A 20,094-nucleotide genomic window follows, 5' to 3' on the forward strand; every position below is an offset into this window, starting at 1 on the left:
TCTTCCTTGGAAAAGTTTCTGTTCATTTCTTCGTCTCATTTTCTGATGGGGTTGGATGTTTCCTTCTTGTAGAGTTCAACCAGTACTTTATATACCCTTGATATCAACCTTTATTTGATGGGTATTGGGTGAATATATTTTCCCATTCTGTAGATTACCCTTGTATTCTGGTCACTGTATCTTTTGTGGTGCAGAAGCTTCTTAGTTTAATATACTCCCATCTGTTTATCTCTGTTTCTACTTGATTGTTTAGTTTCATGTCCTCTTTGAAGATACATTTAGCTTCAATATCGTGAAGGATTTTGCTGACCTTATCTTCGATGTACCTTAAGGATTGTGGTGTTATGTTGAGGTCTTTAATTTATTTTCATCTGATTTTTGTGCACGGTGTCAGGTCGAGGTCTAAGCCCATTGTTTTTCATGTGGTTGTCCAGTTATGTCAGCACCATTTGTTGAAGAGGCTTTCCTTGCTCCACTTCACATTTCTTGTCCCCTTATCAAAGATTAGATGATCATACATTTGTGGTTGTGTATAGGGATATTCCACTCTGTTTCGTTGGTCTGCGGCTCTGCCTTTGTTCCAGTACCATGCTATTTTAATTGTTACCGCTTTGTAGTAAAGTTTAAGGTTGGGGAGGGTGATGCCTCCCATCATCTTTTTCCCAAGAATTGTTTTAGCTATCTGTGGGGGTTAATTTTTCCATATAAATTTCAGGATTGCTTGATGCATTTCTTTGAAGAATGTCATGGGTATCCTTATAGGGATCGCGTTAAATCTGTATAATGCTTTGGGGAGTATTGCCATTTTGACAATATTGATTCTCCCTATCCATGAGCAGGGGATATGTTTCCATTTCCTCATGTCCTCTTTAATTTCATGGAGTAGCATTTTATAGTTTTCTTTGTAGAGTTCTTTACTTCTTTAGTTAAGCTGATTCCTAGGTATTTGATTTTCTGGGGCACGGTTGTGAACGAGATTGCTTTTTTCATGTCCCTTTCCTCTGTCTCATTGTTTGCATATAGGAAGGCCATGGATTGTTGGGTATTGATTTTATAGCCTGCAACTTTACCGTACAGGTCAATTGTTTCTAAGAGTTTCTTTGTAGAGCTTTTAGGCTTCTCTAGATATAGTATCATATCATCTGCGAATAGTGAGTGTTTGAATTCTTTCTTTCCTAACAGAATGCCCTTAATATCTTTTTCTTGCCTAATGGCTATTGCTAGTACTTCCAGTACTATATTGAAGAGAAGTGGTGAGAGTGAGCATCCCTTGTCTTGTCCCCGATCTTAGAGGTTAGGCCCTTAGTTTTTCCCCATTGAGGATAATGCTTGCCATAGGTTCGTGGTAGATGGCTTTGACTGTCTTGAGGAAAGTTCCTCCAAAACCCATTTTGGTGAGGGTTCTCATCATGAATGGATGTTGGATCTTGTTAAATGCTTTCTCTGCATCTATTGATATGATCATATGTTTTTTATCTTTACTTTTGTTGATATGATGGATTATGTTGATTGATTTCCGAATGGTAAACCATCCCTGCATCCCCGGGATGAATCCCAGTTGGTCATGGTGTATGATCTTTTTGATAAGTTGTTTGATTCTATATGCTAGTATTTTGTTGGGGATCTTCACATCGGTGTTTATCAGGGATATTGCTCTATAGTTTTCTTTGTTAGTGGTGTCTTTGTTTGCTTTTCTTATTTGGGAGATATGTGCCTTATAGAAACTGTTCTGGATGGTTCCTTTCTTTTCAATTTCCTGGAAAAGCTTGAAGAGAACTGGCAACAAGTCTTCTTTGACTGTTTGGAAGAATTTGCCAGTGAATCCGTCTTGTCCCGGACTTTTGTTTTTGGGGAGACTTTTGATTACAGTTTTGATTTCTTTGATATTTATGGGCCTATTCAGGTTTCCCAAGTCTTCTTGTTTAAATCTTGGAAGATTGTAGGAATCAAGGAATTCATTCATTTCTTTTAGGTTCTCTTGTTTCGTGGCATATAGACTTTCAAACAGTCTCTGATGATCTTTTGAATCTCCTTGGTTTCTATTGTGATGTCCCCCTTTTCATTTCTGATTCGGTTCATTTGGGTTCTCTCTCTCTTTCTTTGTGAGTCTTTGTGAGACTTGCTATTTTTTTAGAAGTGGAAATAAAATATTTTAAAATATTCTGCAGTCTTAAATCTTAAGCCTGCCTATATGAGGGGGAAAATTCACATAATGAACTTTGACTCACAGTGTCTTTCTGACTAGACTGAATGCTGAATTAAAAAATAAATGATATAGAATAGATATTCTATTAGACAGAATGCACTATCCATAGAATGATGCTCTGCCAATTGTTTAGCACTTAATCCTTCCCTAATATCACTGACACCTTATTTGCTTATCAATTCTCTCCATATTATGATTTATGTAATAAATTCTCAGGTGGCACTTGCGGCTCCTATAGGAACTGGAATATAAATATCCAGAAAGGACATAGTACAGCTACAAAATATTCGTTCAAATACTCTATTTTTAAGAACTATTTTTTCTCTATCATTGAAAAGGTATAATGTCTCGGGTATTGGTTTCAATCATGTCATTGGTCTATCCTTGGACAAAATAGCTTCTATTGTATTACAGTTTAAAGAGACATAAGCAACTCTTAAGGAAACAAAGGACAACATGAGGACCTCTCATGGGGCTAGTTCTGTCCAAACTAAACAGTTTACAAATTAAAGTTTCCTTGTTGCTGGAAAAAAAGGCAACAATCTATAAATCCTCAAGGGCCTTTCCTTTTATTGACCTTGTACCTAAAAATTACAGTATCAAGAACACATAGAATGAAAAACTAGTTACTCTGCTCTAGGACTTCATGTCCAGATTATGTTAGGGTGATAAAATCAGTCAAAGGGTAAACGAAGCTATTACTTACTTTCTAAATCACTTACTGTTTGGGGAAAGCCTAAATCTTCATGACCAAAGATGTCATGCAAATGTTTGCCAGTGAGACATTCCAAAGTCACGTATAAATATAAGTAGATTGTCTTTTTTCTAATTGTGGAAAGAAGTTTTGCATTCACTGCTTTCTCTACTCACCTATCATTATATGCTGAATTTATTTTCCCCTAATAGAAGGAGTTTATTGCTACTGATTGAAAGGTGTGGCCCCATAATTCATGTGTTGAACTTTAGCCCCACTAAAAACTTTAGCCTTTTCTCTAAGTACCCCATGTTGAGGTACTTAGAAAAAAGGCCCAAAGGAAGGTAATTGCCATGAAATCTTAAGACAAGTCTCTGATCCAATGGAGCAAGCACTTAGTTCTTTTTAAGTGAGTTCAGAGGAAAGTCTGTTGTGAGTACACGTTGGTCTTCTAGCACAAAAGGAAATATGACTAGAAACCAAACTAATCAATAGCTTACCCTAAACAATTAGCCTCCGAAGCTCTGAGAATAACCTTTGTCACCATTTTAATCATTCAGTTTTTGTTTTATAGATTTGCTGATTGAAATTTACATCTAATGAGTAGTTGATAATACATCCACACACTGCAAATATAGCTATTCTCCAGAACTGGTTTCCAAATATCTTAAGAATTTTCTCAGTGGTTTGTATTCCTAGTTCATAAAAATATAATTTCATGCATTTTTCTTCCTTTTCTATGTAGCTGAATGGTCACAATCAGTATGAAACAGTTTTGTTTATCATGCCGCACATCCCTTCTCTGTAGAATATAACTTTATCCTAGTGTTTTCCTACAATGAAGATATGTGTGAAAGTGTGTTTATTTTAAGTCATTTAACTTTATCTTATTGATAGTGCTTTATTGTTAGGAATATGAAATACTCTGACTAATGAAATGTGATGCTAAGTGTACTGGAAAAGAAAATTATACATTAAATTTGTTCTTTATTGTTTAACAGTGAAAGGCATTCTGTGTAGTCTGAACTAAACAGACATAATTGTCTGTGAACGGAAAGTATAAAACTATTATTACTTCTTGTAAACAGAAGTGTAATCTGTTGGAGGTGGGGGGTGAATTAGTGTACTGTGACAAAACAGCAGAAACATGGAAAGAATCTACAAATCAAGGGTATTATTCAACATTGAATTAAAAGCCATAGGAGTTCACTTATATCCATATTGATTCTTTTTTAATTAATTTATTTATTTTTATTGAATCATTGTGAGATACAGTTACACAGTTGTTCATTATTGGGTTTCAATCACACAATATTCCATCACCTGTCTTCTCACCAGTTTACCTTAGTGTACAGTTCCCACCAACAATGTCCCCACTTTCTCTCTTGTTCCCTCTCCCCACCCCCATCCTACCTCAGTGACAGGCATTTTTCTTTCTCTTTCTCTCCCTTTCTCTCTCCCTCTCTCTCTTCTCTCCCTCCCTCCCTCTCTCTTTCCTTTTGATTATTATCGTTATTAACACAAATATGGAAAAACTACTGTCTTTGTCCCTTTACCTACTTCCAGTACTCAGTTCTTTTCAGAGTGATTATTTTCAACTGACCTGGCATAGTGATCCCTTCTCTATCCTAGCTGCCTTACCCCACCACCACTTGTGCAGGCTTCCAACCATGGAACATTTCTCCTGGCCCCTGTTTCCACTGTCTTTGGGTATTAATCTCATACTATATTTTGTGTTTTTGTATTAATTCTTATCATTATCATCATATCATCATTATCATCATCCCATTGATCGTTGATCATCGATTTTCTCGAGCAGTCTCAGTAACGTCGCCATTTGTCCTAATGCTGAGATTTTAGCAGCCTCTCTTTACTTGTCCTTCCCAACCACATTGCATTGGAGGCTCCTTCAGGTCAGGGGAATGAGACCCATCATTGTTGCTGGTTTTAGCATATGAATACGCCACTGAGAGCTTGCCAGGCTCTGCCATGTGGGCAGGATACCCTAGGTAGCTTGCCAGGTTCTTCCAGAGGGAGAACTAGGCTATAAGATGTCTGGGTGGAAGAGGCCTAGTCCCGATCCTAGCAGGCTTAGAGTTCTCAGCCCAAAGTCCCACACACCTGGGTTTCTCTGATGATTCCTTCATGCATGAGGCTTGTAGAACATGCGGAGAGGGGCATAGAGCATGGCTATGGCTGGCTTCTGTAGGTCTTTGGCTGCCAGGGCTCTGCTTGGGGCACGGAGAGAAACTCAACGCACTTCTTCTGAGGGGCCCTGGTGAAGACAGCCAGGTACGGGGGCAAGAGACTCTGCCATTTATTCTTATGGAAAAAAAAATAAAGCTCTTGTTTTGAGAAGAACTGAATTGATTTTTTAATAAAATCATATAATTATATCTAAATTTATAGATACATTCACAAATTATAAAAATAACCCAAGTTCTGTAGAACAGATGACTGGTTAAAGAAACTTTGGTACATATAAACAATGAAATACTATGCAGCTGTTAGAGGAGATGAAGTCATGAAAATTGCCTATAAATGAATAGACATGGAGAGTATCATGCTAAGTGAAATGAGTCAGAAAGTGAGGGACAGACATAGAAGGACTGCACTCATTTGTGGAGTACAAAATAACATTACATGAGGCTGACACCTAAGGACAGTAGATACAAGGGCCAGGAGGATTGCCCCATAGCTGGAAACCTGCTTCATGAGCGGAGGGGTGAAGGCAGATGGAATAGAGAAGGGATCACTAAGAAAATGATGGCTGGAGGAATCAGTTGGCATGGGAGATGTGTGCCAAAAGTAGATAATGTACCAAACATGTTGACCTCTCTGTGTCTGTGTTGCAAACCATAATGCCCAAAAATAGGGAGAGAGTATGGGGAATATTGTCTGCCATGGAGGCAGGGGGAGGGTGGGAAAGGGGGGTATACCTGGGATATTGGTGGTAGGGAATGTGCACTTGTGGAAAGATGGGTGTTTGATCATTGTGAGATTGTAACTCAGACATGAAAGCTTGTAACTATCTCACAGTGATTCAATGAAATTTATATATATGTATATATGTTTATATATATACGCATATATATACATATATATACAAACTTCTTCAGGTTATCCTCAAAACAAAAATTTGGAAAATAATTTTAGTTAGTTTAATCTATACACATATATAAATATAGATTAAGCAGATACGTATATAGATTAAACTGTAATAAGGCTCGTCCTCATAGAAAGGGGAAAAATCAGTTCACAGAGAATAATTTTCTGATTATGAGAACTCACCTGAACTTAGTGACAAGAAGTACCCAGTTATAACTCACCATCCTCTCTCATCTTCAGAGGTAGAAAAATTTATACCTCTAAGACACTTCTAAAGCTCACACCATATATTCATAGACCCAGTAAGTTATTGAACCTAGAACAATAGAACACTGTTTACCCTCACATACTGACACATCAAACTATAGTGCTAATAAATATTATTATTACAGGTACCTTTTACATACAATGTCTTGCATGGTTATGAAGAAAACCAAAAAGAATACCACTACTTAAAGGTAAAAAAACAAGTTGAGTTTTATGACAAATAGGACCAGATTTAGCAGGTATGTTAATGATATCATGCTAAAAATTAACTCATTGTTGAACAACTTAAAGATGTAATCTAGAGTTTGGGGTTGAACCCTCAACTATGTTCTGGACTTAATCTTGATCCTGGGCTCAGGGACCACTCCTGTCAGGCATCCAAGTACAGTGCTGGGATAGGAAGTGTCAGCCATATGCAAGGCAAGAAGCTTAACCTCTTGTTCTGTCTTGTTGGCCCTGTATATCTTGACAAAGATATATATTCTTAGAAGAATCCTTTAAAGATAAATAAAATAGGTCAGAAATTCTTCTTCATAAATAAATTTAGTGTGTGCTAATAAACGAATGATTGTAACTCCATAACACATCATTCTGTGCTCTAGTATCACACAGAAAAAAATGTTTTTATAAATGTCATGTAGATATTTCAGCTCTGCTTCTACTCGTCCGCTGCTATTACTGCCTTCTGTGGAAGCACACAGGTTAGAACAGGACAAAGGGGAGGAGCTAAGCATAATATCTTAAGGTGATTTCTCACAAGACTGTGAACAAAAGGCTCCTTTAGGAGAAGAATTCAATATGCATATTAGATCCTATAATGTGCACAATTAATAAAATTATAACAAACTCAAGTGAAACTGTAGCATAAATCAATAGAAACTGTCATTTCATACATTGATCCCAACCTCCACAATTAATCAATAAATCTAATAAGAAATAAAAATCTATCTCTCTTAACTATATATTGGGTAGTTGCCTTGCATGCCACCGACCTGGGTTCGATTCCTCTATCTGTCTCAGAGAGCCTGGCAAGCTACTGAGAGTATCTTGCCCAGAGCCTGACAAGCTACCTGTGGTGTATTCGATATGCCAGAAACAGTAACAAATCTCACAATGGAGATGCTACTGGTGCCCACTCGAGCAAATCAACGAGCAATGGGATGACAGTGATACAGTGATACAGTGATTAACCACATATTATTAAAAATAATTAAAGCTCTATATCACTGTGTAGGATATCATTGGTTTATCCTTTCTTCCTTGGCACAAAGAGTTTAGGTTTATCTGGTAATAATCTCTAAACACTTTAAGACAACATTGGTATGTACTGTTCCCCTTGCCACAAGGAGCATAGGTTTATTGAGTCACACCCATCAAAGTGCTCCCATTTCTTTGTCTATCTGTAACCACTTCTATGCTCTCTTCCCCAACCAGTTAATTAGTTTTTCCCCCTAATCAGACTCTTAATTTGTAAGGTTAGATATTTCTAGGACATTGAACTTGTATTATGAGTTAATATTGCCTTCTTCTCTTCTTGTGTCTTTTGAGTAGTTTACTTTAAAGCAATATTCTTTTTGTATGGACAAAAGATGACAGCTGTTAATATGCTTTTGTAACATGGGATTTAATTGGCTTCGAATATATTCACTCCCAGGCATCTGCTTTCTAATCATCAGCTGCCCTTACTTCCTAGCACCCCAAAAAGCAGGGTCCCGATGAGGGACAGGATGGACCCAGGGCAAGCGGTGAGTTATGTGCTACCCTGGCATCGAGATGGGCCTGGCCAAAGTGCCGAATGTTTAACTATAAGTTAAGAGCTTGATCATGGACAAATGTTGTCATGATTCAAAAGCAACAATAAGACTAGGACCCTGCTAGGGATAGGAAAGTCTAATCTGGCCTGAGCACTGTAGTCTGAAATCGAGATGACCCCAGGAGAGCAATTATATAAGCTTAATGCATCTCTTACTGTGTCCATACAAAATGATTAATATTATGAATACTTATATATTTGTTGGACAAGGAGAGAAGAAAGACTCCTGTGATTCTGCCCTTGGGAGGGTGTCCTGCTGAAAGAGAATCTGTCCTAGAAGGAGCATCCCCTGAGGGAAAGAACTTTTCCGTTATTAATTGTGACCACACCTATGTGTAAACCCCAACCCCTCATGCTGGGGGATTTAACTAGGCTGTAAGAGTGGGCTGGGGGTTCCAGTGCCAGATTTGGAGAACCAGATTGAGATCCAGATCCAGAGCAAGGAGGAGAATGAAGTAGCATGGGGGAGGAAGAAGCAGGAGGAGAATCAGAGGAGAATGGAGATGGGAATGGAATAAACTGCAACTGAGACCAACCAACCTGGGTCCTTTTCCTTCCTTCGCCTGCCTTATCATCACCATCAACCTCCCCAAGGTGGGGGAAGCAGCATGAGGCTACCGAACATGGGCGGTGGGAGAGATAGAGCGACACTGCCCTTTGCCCTGTGCTGCCCTCTTTTTTTGTGTGTTTACACATCACTATCACTATCATCTCATTTTTCATTGATTTTCTCGAGCGGGCACCAGTAACATCTCTATTACACTCAGCCCTGAGATTTTAGCAGCCTCTCCTTACTCCTTACTCGTCTTTCCCAATGATTGGAGTCTCTTTCATGGTCAGGGGAATGAGGCCTAATGTTAAAGTTCTATATAACTTTCATATCCAAAGTTCCATATAAATGGAAAAATACACAAGGGGCTGGAGTGATAGCACAGTGTGTAGGGCATTTGCCTTGCACACAGCCGACCCGGGTTCAATACCCAGAATCCCATATGGTCCCCCGAGCATCGCCAGGAGTAATGCCTGAGTGCAGAGCCAGGAGTAACCTCTGTGCATCACCGGGTGTGACCCAAAAAACAAAAGAAAAAATAACAAGCATGTCCTTGGTTGATATACTTGATACTGTCAACAGTCTATGTAAGACAGATCTATAGATAAAAATCAAACCTTCACAGAAATCAGAGTCACGAGAAGATTTTTTCAAAGTATGAAGCATATGAAATATGCAATTAGAAAAGATATATTAATTATAACATATTGAAATAAAATATGTTTACAAGATCATATTAGATTCCCAGGTAAACATTTGTAGCCAAATTTTTATTTAATAAGTACAAAATGTGAAAAATTGCACATTTATTAAAATAAATGAGTAAAGCTTTAGGAAAGGTCAGTATTATCAAAGAATGCATTTCATATCATAAATAAAATTATATATATTTTTTACTTTGCTCATATTTACTACACAATTGCAACTTGTTCAACTTGAATATCAAAACTATGTAATGTAAAACTACATGGAACATCTGAAAAATATCAATAATATTATGTTTTGCCTCTCAATAACTTTGTTGTGTTTATTTTTGAAAAAGTTTTGAGGTAAGATATAAAACAATTGTGAGAAAAGAAAGGTCTATGAAATTTGATCTTTCTCTTTTTTTTACATGTCATACATATTCTGCATAGTACTTGTGAAAATGCATATTTGAAAATAATTTGGAATATGTCATGGAGATAGCTTCATACCTAAAGCAAGAGACCAAGGTTAATCCCTGATATTACATGACTCCTAACACCTCTGATGCAAAGTGTAGCCCTATGGCCCCTCACACATGTTCAGCACAACCCTATTTGGAATGTCCCCACGTTACCTCCTTTCCCAAAAATCCCCGGATGTAGCTTCCATAACTGGAAGGACCACAGAGATAATGCAAGATCTTAGGTTAATTACCCTATTAGTAAATCTTCTTGAGTCTTTCACCATTTGCTTTCCTGTTTCTTTTCTTTTTGAATGAGAGCACTTAGCTTTAACCTCACCAGGAACTGTACTTGGGGAGCCTATAATTTGTTTGATTTCATATCATCTCTATTATTTGAATGATATGTTAAATAAAAGCAGACTTCTAAGTTGCCAGAGTAAATTAAAATTCTGGGAATTGGGGGGATGAATATACTGGTCATAGTAATGGGGAATTATGGGTGTGAACTAAGGTCTGATTGCATCCAACCATGCTTATGTTAAAATCCTAGTGTCCTATGTGACATTACTAACCAGTGGAACTTTGGCTCAGAGCTTAGATCATAAAATGTAGTGTTTATGTATGGAAAAGGGTTCAGAGAGAAGCAAAGAGCACAGGGAACTTCACCACATTGATATATAGTGAAAAATTAGCAGTCTACAACCTGAAGGTGTACGTTTACCAAAACTTGTCTGACTATAAGGGCACCTTTATTTTGAATGACTAAAGTTTCAAAAGTTTGAAAAGAGGGCGTTTTACATAAACCATTGGTCCATGGCATTTGTGTATCAATCTAAATGGACTAAGACTACTAAAAGAAAAAAGAAGTTTAGAAGAATCATATTAGTTCTCTTTGGAAAAATCTCAATAAATACCAGAATATAGTCTTTATCAAGTTAATTTTATAACATTTGATGTGTAGTTGTTTTATTTTCAACAAAGCTAAAAACATCAACACCTAATCTTTCTCTAGAAATGTTTTGTCTTCAATAAATATTTACATTTTTTCTTTTTTTTTTCAGAGAAGGGGTCTTCAAACTGGTACTTAAGAGCCTGGGGGAGTTCTCCTTGAATTTCTCAGCTTAATAGGCCAGATAGTTCAATTCTGGGACCTGAGAGTGGGGGGCGTCTTCTGCCTCATTGTACCGGGGACTGTGAAAACCACCGCAGTGCCACTCAAGACAGCCACAGTTCCACCAGAGATGCTTGTTAGACTATATGGTACCAACAGTCAAGCTGGGGACAAGTGCCTGAATGTAATCTAATCCCTGTACAAGCTGCCCAACCCTGCTTCTTATTTATGATTATAACATCCTTTCTTGCTTAGATATACATAGGATTATGTTTAATTACGTGCAGTATTACTAATAAGAATGTTCAAATTAAAAAACCCAAATCAGGCTTAGATTTTACTTTACATATTCATTTGGCTTGACTTGTTTTTTCTAAATATTGAAATTATCTTGATCCTGTTCACTGTTTATTGTTATTTTTGACATAGAGAGAATTAAAATAGTAACTCTAGATTTTGTTGAAGTGAATTTTATTTCTATGTCTGTAAATGCTTAGTTCTAAGGCCCCAGTACTCTTACAATCTTCACCTTTATTTGTCTAAATAATCATATGCTATTCTCAATTGTAGTGTAACATAGACATTTTTAAAAAATTTAAAAAATTGAGCTTCTTTTAAATATGTAAAGATCTTAGAGAAATGTGTCAAAATGAATTAGTAGTTATAGGCATGCTGATCATAAAAAATTATTACTTTAATAATTTTCTTTATGACTTCAACTAAACATATTTAATATACTTTATTTAAAGTCTGGAAAAATGAATTAAGAGTGAATACTTATAGGAGAAAAATGAACAAAGTCAAATATCAACATGTTATTAATTGCTAGAGAAGTTATATTTTCTATTGTTCCACTGATTTTCTTAACTTCATTGAAGTATTACAATGTTCTTTAAAATAGCCACTCAATTCTTGGTAAAAAGAATATGGGAGGAATCACACTCCACAATCTCAGTCTCTACTACAAAGTGGTAATAATTAAAACAACATGGTACTGGAAAAAAGACAGAGCAACAGACCAATGGAACAGGGTGGAGTATCCTGACACACACCCTCAAATATATGATCATCTAATCTATGATAAGGGAGCAAGAAATGTGAAGTGAAGGAAGGAAAGTCTCATTAATAAATGGTGCTGGCAAAACTGGACAGCTACATACAAAAAAATGGGCTCAGACTTCTACCTAACACCATGTAGAAAAGTCCGGTCAAAGTGGATTAAAGACCTCAACATCAGACCAGAATCAATAAGGTAGACGGAAGAAAAAGTTGGCAAAACCCTCGACTATATTGAAGCTAAAGGTATCTTCAAAGATGACACGCCACTGGCTAAGCAAGTGAAAACAGAGATAAACAAATAAGACTATCTTAAATTAAGAAACTTCTGCACCTCAAAGGAAACAGTGACCAAAATACAAAGACAGACTACAGAATGGGAAAGGACATTTACCCAATATCCATCTGATAAGGGATTGATATCAAGGATATACAAGGCACTGGTTGAACTCTACAAGAAGAAAACATCCAACCCCATCAGAAAATGGGGCGATGAAATAAACAGAAATTTTCCCAAAGAAGAAATCCAAATGGCTACGAGGCACATGAGAAAATGCTCCTCATCACTAATCATCAGGGAGATGCAGATCAAAACAACAATGAGATACTACCTCACACCACAGAGACTGGCCCACATCCAAAGGAACAAAAGCAACTGCAACCTGTGTTGCTGCAGATTTGGGGAGAAAGGGACTCTCCTTCACTGCTGGTGGGAATGCCGACTGGTTCGGCTCTTTTGGAAAACATTATGGACGCTTCTCAAAAAATTAGAAATTGAGCTCCCATTTTACCCAGCAATACCACTCCTGGGAATATGTCCTGGAGATGCAAAAAGGTATAGTATAAATGACATCTGCATTTCTATGTTCATTGCAGAATTGTTTACAATGTCCAAAATCTGGAAAAAAACAGAGTGCCCCAAAACAGATGATTGGTTAAAGAAAATTTGGTACATCTACACAATGGAATACTATGCAGTTGTTAGAACAGACGAAGTCATGAAATTTGCATATAAGTGGATCAACATGGAGAGTATCATGTTAAGTGAAATGAATCAGAAAGGGAGAGACGGACATAGAAAGATTGCAATCATCTGTGGAATATAAAGTAACAGAATGGGAGACTAAAACCCAAGAGTAGTAGGGATAAGGACCAGGAGGTTTGCTCCACAGCTTGGAAACTGTCCTCACATGCTGGGGAAAAAGGCAGCTCAGATAGAGAAGGGAAAACCAAGTAGAGGATGTTGGGTGAACCCATTCAGGTTGAAAGTTGCGTGCTTGTGCAGAAGTAGGCTATAGAACAAATACAATGGCCACCCAATACTTCTGTTGTAAACTCCAACAACCCAAAGGAGAGAGAACAAAGGGGAATGCCCTGCCACAGAAGTGGGGTGGGGTGGGGTGGTGTGGCGTGGGGTATGGGTGGTTGGAGGGATATTGGGAACATTGGTGGAGGAGAATGGGCTATGGTGGAGGGATGAATAAATGATCATTGTATGACTGAAATTCAAAAATGGAAGTTAGTAAGTTTGTAACTGTACCTCACGGTGATTCACTAATAAAAAATTTTAAAAAATAGCCACTCATCAACATTTTGAATGGAGAACACGATGGGAAATCTCATTTGATCACTGAAAATAGTAGCTGGAAGATAAAAAATACGGAACTTATTTTATATGAGAATGATAAAATTATTTCAACTTTTACATTGCAATTAAAGAAGCTTAGGTAAAAGATGTTAATAGAAACCCAGGTAGAAGAAAGAATAAGAAAAAAAAATAAGTGGATGAATCTAAAACCTGATTTATAGGTGGGATCATTTGATTTTGGATATAAGGATGCAGAGAACAGGAAGAGACAGTGCATTGTTGGAGATGGGAATGAAGAGAATGATAATGATGTATAACATGGGGAATAATTGAAAACTTCATTTTTAAGCCTGCTGAATTCAAGATGAATGTAAGACACTCAATAAAATGTCCTTGACAGTAGATACAGGTATAGGGTCATTAACTCAGAACCAAGTATTAATCCACAAGAAATGAGGGAAAAAAAGAAATGAGAAAAAGATGGTGAGCTTTTAATCCATTGTTCATAGATGTTGATGAGAGAGTTTCTAAAAATAGTTATCTTTAGAAATGACTGATCATAGAAAAATTCACTGAGAGAAAATATTGATGAGCAATCTTATTATTATTATTGTCACTTGAAAGCAATTAATAAATAACTACCATATACTGAACCATGCCTATTGTTCCAAAGGAACAAATTCTAATTCTTATCGTACAAGAAATTTTTAACTCACCAAGACTGGGCATTCAAAAATGAGTATGGTTCATTTTATTATAATTGATTTTTTCTCCCTGAAGATAAAAATTTAAGTATTGAACGGAACAAAGAGATAACACACTAAACATTGTATGCAGGAGGCCAGAGTTTCATCACTGGCCCTGCAGTGGTCCCACCAGCACCACTCTCGCAGCAAACCCCACGTATAGGTCCAGGAGTCCCTGGGTATTTCCAGGTGTGGTCATCCCTAAATGCATAAAAGTAAACTTTTTATTCCATTGTGTGTGCATATAACCATAAATACATATTTTTATATTTTTTGTATTTAGATGATTTTATAAGCAGAAATTTTCATAAAATATAGTTTTATTGATCTATGTTTATGAAAATATGAAGCTTATGCTTACAATGATGATTAATTTTTTTGAGAAAATAAAATAACCAGTAAACATATCAAAGAAGCGGTGGATATGGGCTGGAGCAATACCACAGCGGGGAGGGCCTTTGTCTTGCATGCAGCTGACTCTGGTTCCATTCCCAGCATCCCATATGGTCCCCAGAGAACTTTCAGGAGTAATTCCTGAGTGCAGAGTCTGGTGTAACCCCTGAGCATCGCCAGGTATGATCCGAAAAAGCGGAAAAATTAAAGCGATGATGATATGGCTCAGTATCTCAAATGGATGATTCTCTGCATTTAATTTCAAGCAAAACACACACACACTTTAAAACATTTTGCACTTTTAACACCCTAAAATAAATATTGTAAATATGCTCTTACATACTTTTTGTTGGAATTGAATATATTAATACATTATGTCTCTGAAATCAAAAGAGAAAAGTTAGAAAGAAGAGTTCGCATTGACCCTGAAAGTGTGTGATATGTTTGATAGTCATGTTTTTATTATTCTTATTCACCAACTTAAAACAAAACCCTTATTATTTACTCTTTTGCCTCTTTTTCCTTGTATGAGAAAACTGCTCATATGTCACTAATGGAAAATAGAAGCTAAAAAATAGTATTTTCTTTTTCTCATTGACATAATAAATTGCAATTTATTGAAATGTTTTTTAGGTTCTACTAAATGTATATTTTGAAGAATTTTCTCATTAAAAGTGTGATTTATTTAGGTTTAATTCTCTCATTTATTTCATGGTGCTTTACTAGTTGCATTGCTCATATTTTAGTCCTTACATGTGGCACTCAGGTTTAGACACTGCTTAAAGAAAGGTTGTAATCATAAATATTAAATACATGTGGACTATAACACTATATACAACTGTTATGTGACATATGCAGACAACTACTGGTAAGGAAGGAATGTAAATCAAGTGTGTATGTGTGTTGTGTGTGTGTGTCCATGAGTGGATGTTTATAGGTTAGTTCATTCAATTTAATGTGGATTTCTGCTGATGATTGTTGCATTCAGCTGTTATTTCTTGATAGAGTTATGACAGATAACCTCATGAAATATAAAAAAATAAGCTGACACATTCTTATGCTTTGATTACTGTTATGTTGAAAAATGTGTGCACGAGAGCCATGTATAAAATAAGAAAAGACAAAATATTAAAGCTGATTGAAGCCAGCAAATTCCAAAATCTTCCATTCCTGTTTAAGAAGAATGAGTTTTATTATATTTACGTTTATTTTCTTAGAAAAGAATGTTATTAGTCATAATATTTTAGATAGTGCACTCAGACTTTGTCAAATATCAGTTACTAAACTAGCAGGAGAGATTGAGGGGGGATAGGTCCTTATTACTTAATCTTACTAGCAATATTCACCATAGGATCTATGGAGAGAAAATGTTTACTCTTCAAGGTTGAAAGACAGTACAGCTGTTAGGGCTCCCTTCCCACCTGGATCCCAACATCTCTGAGCATCTCTGTGAAGTCCTGGAGATGCTTCTTTGTCAGGGCTACTGGGCAAAATACCCTGCCTGCAGGGCTGAGGCAACATTGTTTCCTTAGGCCATTGAGTCAAAACTCTGGCCCTTTGGTTAAGAATGATGAATGGCAACCCCAGGACTTACGAGTACTGCTCATACCTCACCCCCCACATACACACATACACACAGTAATTAATCTTTGCTCATAATTTTCTCCCGTTATCATGTTCTGCGTTCCCAAGTGGCCACTATCAAGTAAAGTTGCAGCTTTGGGCATTTGGTCTCCAGATTGCTACTCTTGTTTTTTTATTTAGCTTTTCCTCATTTAGTGACTGTGTCACTGTGGACATTAGCATCCTCTACTTAAAATATTAAAACATCTCTGTGCCTTAGACATTACAAGATCAATGCACATATAATACATGGAAAAGAACTTGTCTTGAACAGGTGCTCCCATTTTGAAGGAAAAAAATTATTTGAACATCAGTTTAGTTGTCCATCATGTGTGTGTGTGTGGAAGGAGGGCTGGGGTGGTCAGGTAAACTGTTTGGTAGGCTAATGCACAACCTTTTCATCATGTAAAAAATGCATGGTATTGTGGTAGTCACTGGAAATATACAAATGGGTACTATTTTTGCCATCTGGTAATTCATAATCAAAAATGAAACTTTAATTTTACTGTGGCAAAAATGCAAAAAAATACACATTATATATAGAGGTAACATAATGTTACACACCGTCCTCCAAATTGATTTTTAAAAGAATAACTCAAGTAGTGGTTTTATTTATTTTGGGGTTTGAGGGTCACTGTCAACAATGCTCAGGGGTTACACCTGGCTCTGCTACCAGGAATTGTTCCCGGTGGTGCTCGGGGGATCATATTGGACGCCAGGGATTGAACCCAAGTTGGCCCCATGCAAGGCAAAAGCCCTACCTGCTATACTATCGCTCTGGCTCTTCCAATAGCGGTTTTAGAGAAAGGAGGTAGAGATGGATGATCACTTTGATACTTTGGTAATTGCAGATGTTAATGAATACCTGTGTGAAGATGTTTGAAAAGTTGATTGCATCTTTAATAGTAGCCAGATTAAACAAAATTTCAGGAATAGGTTAGAAGTATTGTGTTGGAGTTGGAGAGGTGGCTCCAAATCATGGCCTGGACCTCATGATTTGCATGCTGAAGAGTTGGACTCAATCCCTAGCACCAAATAGTCCCCAAGTCAGGAAAGACCCCCAAGCACTGAGCTGGGACTAGTCCCCGAGGAGTACCAGGTGTGGCCTTGAAACCAAAATAAATAAAATACACTATTAAGCCAGTTTATATTCATGTTCAATCCCTGGTACTACAGAACACACACACACACACACACACACATGCACATGTGTGCAACATGCACACACAAATCACTGTCACTGTCATCCCATTGCTCATCTATTTGCTCGAGCAGGCACCAGCAACGTCTCCATTGTGAGACTAGTTGTTACTGCTTTTGGCATATCGAATACGCCACAGGTAGCTTGCCAGGCTCTGCCGTGCAGGCCAGATACTCTCGGTTGCTTGCTGGGCTCTCGGAGAGGGGCAGAGGAATCGAACCCAGGTCGGCTGCATGCAAGGCAAATGCCCTACCTGCTGTGCTATTGCTCCAACCCCACACAAATTATTAATAATATTTTCTGTCAGCTTTTGAAATAGCTATATTATAGATAGAAATAGCAATGTTGGAATCAGGTGGTTAGGCCATTATGTTTATTAGCAATTTGAACTTTAAGATTTTTATCAATACAATATTTAATCTTTTTATATTGAATTAAAGTTCATATCACAATGGAAATGTTACTGGTGCTCACTCAAGCAAATCAATGAACAACAGTGCAGTGGGTAAACTTCATTTCTACTTAAGCATTTTTTATTCTTTTTAAATTTTTTATTGACAGTGTGAGTTACTGAATTGTTGATAATAGTTGTTTCAGGCCTTAAATGTTCCAGACATCAATTCCACCACCAGTGTGACCTTCCCTCTACAACTGTCTCCAGCTTCCGACCCACAATTGCAGCAGGCTTATATGCACAAACATTTATTTCACTTGTTCCAACACAAGAAAATGGATTAACAAAGTTTAGATCAATAGTAGAGAATTTGTGATAATTGTTATATCTCAGTTATGTTAGAGAAGTCATTGAGGATCTACCATGTTGGTTAGCACTTGTTGAGCTTTCTGTGTTATTGTTTAGGCTTATTGAACTTGGTGGTCTTCTGTGTAACTTTGCCCATCAGATTTGTGTGACCCTACTGGGCTGACAGTACTATGAAGTTTTGAGATGTTCACAAGTAGGTTTGTGGCCACAGTCCAGGAGCTATAGATCTAAAACAATTTGGTGGCTTGGCAGTTTGATGAGATTCAGTTGTGTTGGAGGGTCTTGGGACATCAGGCAGAAAGGGGAATCTGCCTGCCCTACTCGGAGAAGGCAACGTTTTTCAGTCCTAACCAGTGTTCCTGGGAAGATTCGGCAGTATCATATTCTTCTGGTGATATGGTGCTGTGTCATTTCTTTGTTGGCAAGATGTCTTTGCACGTGGCTGACCCAGGTTCTGTTTGCAGCACCTTTTGCAGTTCCCTGAGCCTATCAGTAACGATTCTGAGTGCAGACCCAGGACTATGCCCTGAGCACAACCACTCTGGAATTTCTTTACTATTAGTGAAATTGTGTCTTTCACTAATAGTAAAGAAATAAATTTTTAGTGGGAGCCCCAGTATCTCCAAAGATTCTTTGTTTTTATATCAGTCATTAAAAAGGAACAATTAAGCATCAATCTTAAGCTAAAGATATTTTAGAACACATTTCTATAATAAAACATACTATAGTCAATAAATTCTAGTGAAGCATATACTGCAACCTGATTTCACCTTCTAAATTTATATGACAGACCAACAGTTGCCTTTTAATTTTTTAATCTGGTTCAGAGAACATTTTACCTTGATGACCAGAGATTACTTGGTGCTTTTATTAAAAAGCTGGTGTTAGTATTATGGTAAAATCACAATTTTCCTTACCTGAGTTTTTTCATCCTATTTAAATACTGTAAACCTTTGATAGAAACTGTTTCTTCTTTCCAAGCAGTGATGAGAGGGCCAGTGGTTGTTTCCAACAGTATTTGTCTAACCAGATGTGATAGTTCAATACTGGGACTTGAAGATGTGGTGCTGCTGTGTAGTGTCAGGGTCTTCTAGGGATGTCCCCCTGGGATCCCTGGGGCCATACGGCCCTACGTGATCTTGAGAGGCCCCCATGGTCCTGATATCAAATTGGGATTCTGTCACCTCTGTATACCCTAAGCCGCCAAAGTGGTAGGTGTGGTATCGGCTTTAGGAAAAAACGTTTTGCTTCATCTCTTTGCTTCTCATATGCAAAACAAGGGATTGGACTACGTTATTTATATGATGCCTTCCCATTTTCATATACCAGTGTTTATGTTCAAAATAAGATAATTATCGAATGCAGTTGGTATCCCACGGTGAGTTAAATAGTCTTTAATACACGGTGATCCTGAGAGTTTGTTATATAAGATTGTTTTACTTGCTTCCCACCAGTTTTAGTCAAGTGAAAATTAAAGCTAATTAATAGCACCAAATCACAGTGCCTGGTTTTGCATTCCTGAAAATTGTTGGTATATAGATAATCTGTACAGTAAGGGTCCCACCCGGTTCCCACGCGGCCGCCCGGGCTTCGGTCCAGCAGCCGCCCTGCGACCCTGGACCCCATCAAGAAGATACGGGGGGCGTGGCCTGTATCTCAGGGGCCATGGTCTCAAAGAGGGCGTGGCCTCCTTCCAGAGCAGCAGTCGCGGTTATTATTTTTTACCTTACCATAATAGGTACAGTCTTTTTCTTTGAAAATCACTTTAGGCATCTCAATCACTTATGCAATATAGCCCATTAGCTTAGTTTAACTTATAAAAACT

The sequence above is a fragment of the Sorex araneus genome, chromosome 1 (genome assembly GCF_027595985.1).
Source record: "Sorex araneus isolate mSorAra2 chromosome 1, mSorAra2.pri, whole genome shotgun sequence".
In the NCBI taxonomy this organism is placed as follows: Eukaryota; Metazoa; Chordata; class Mammalia; order Eulipotyphla; family Soricidae; genus Sorex; species Sorex araneus.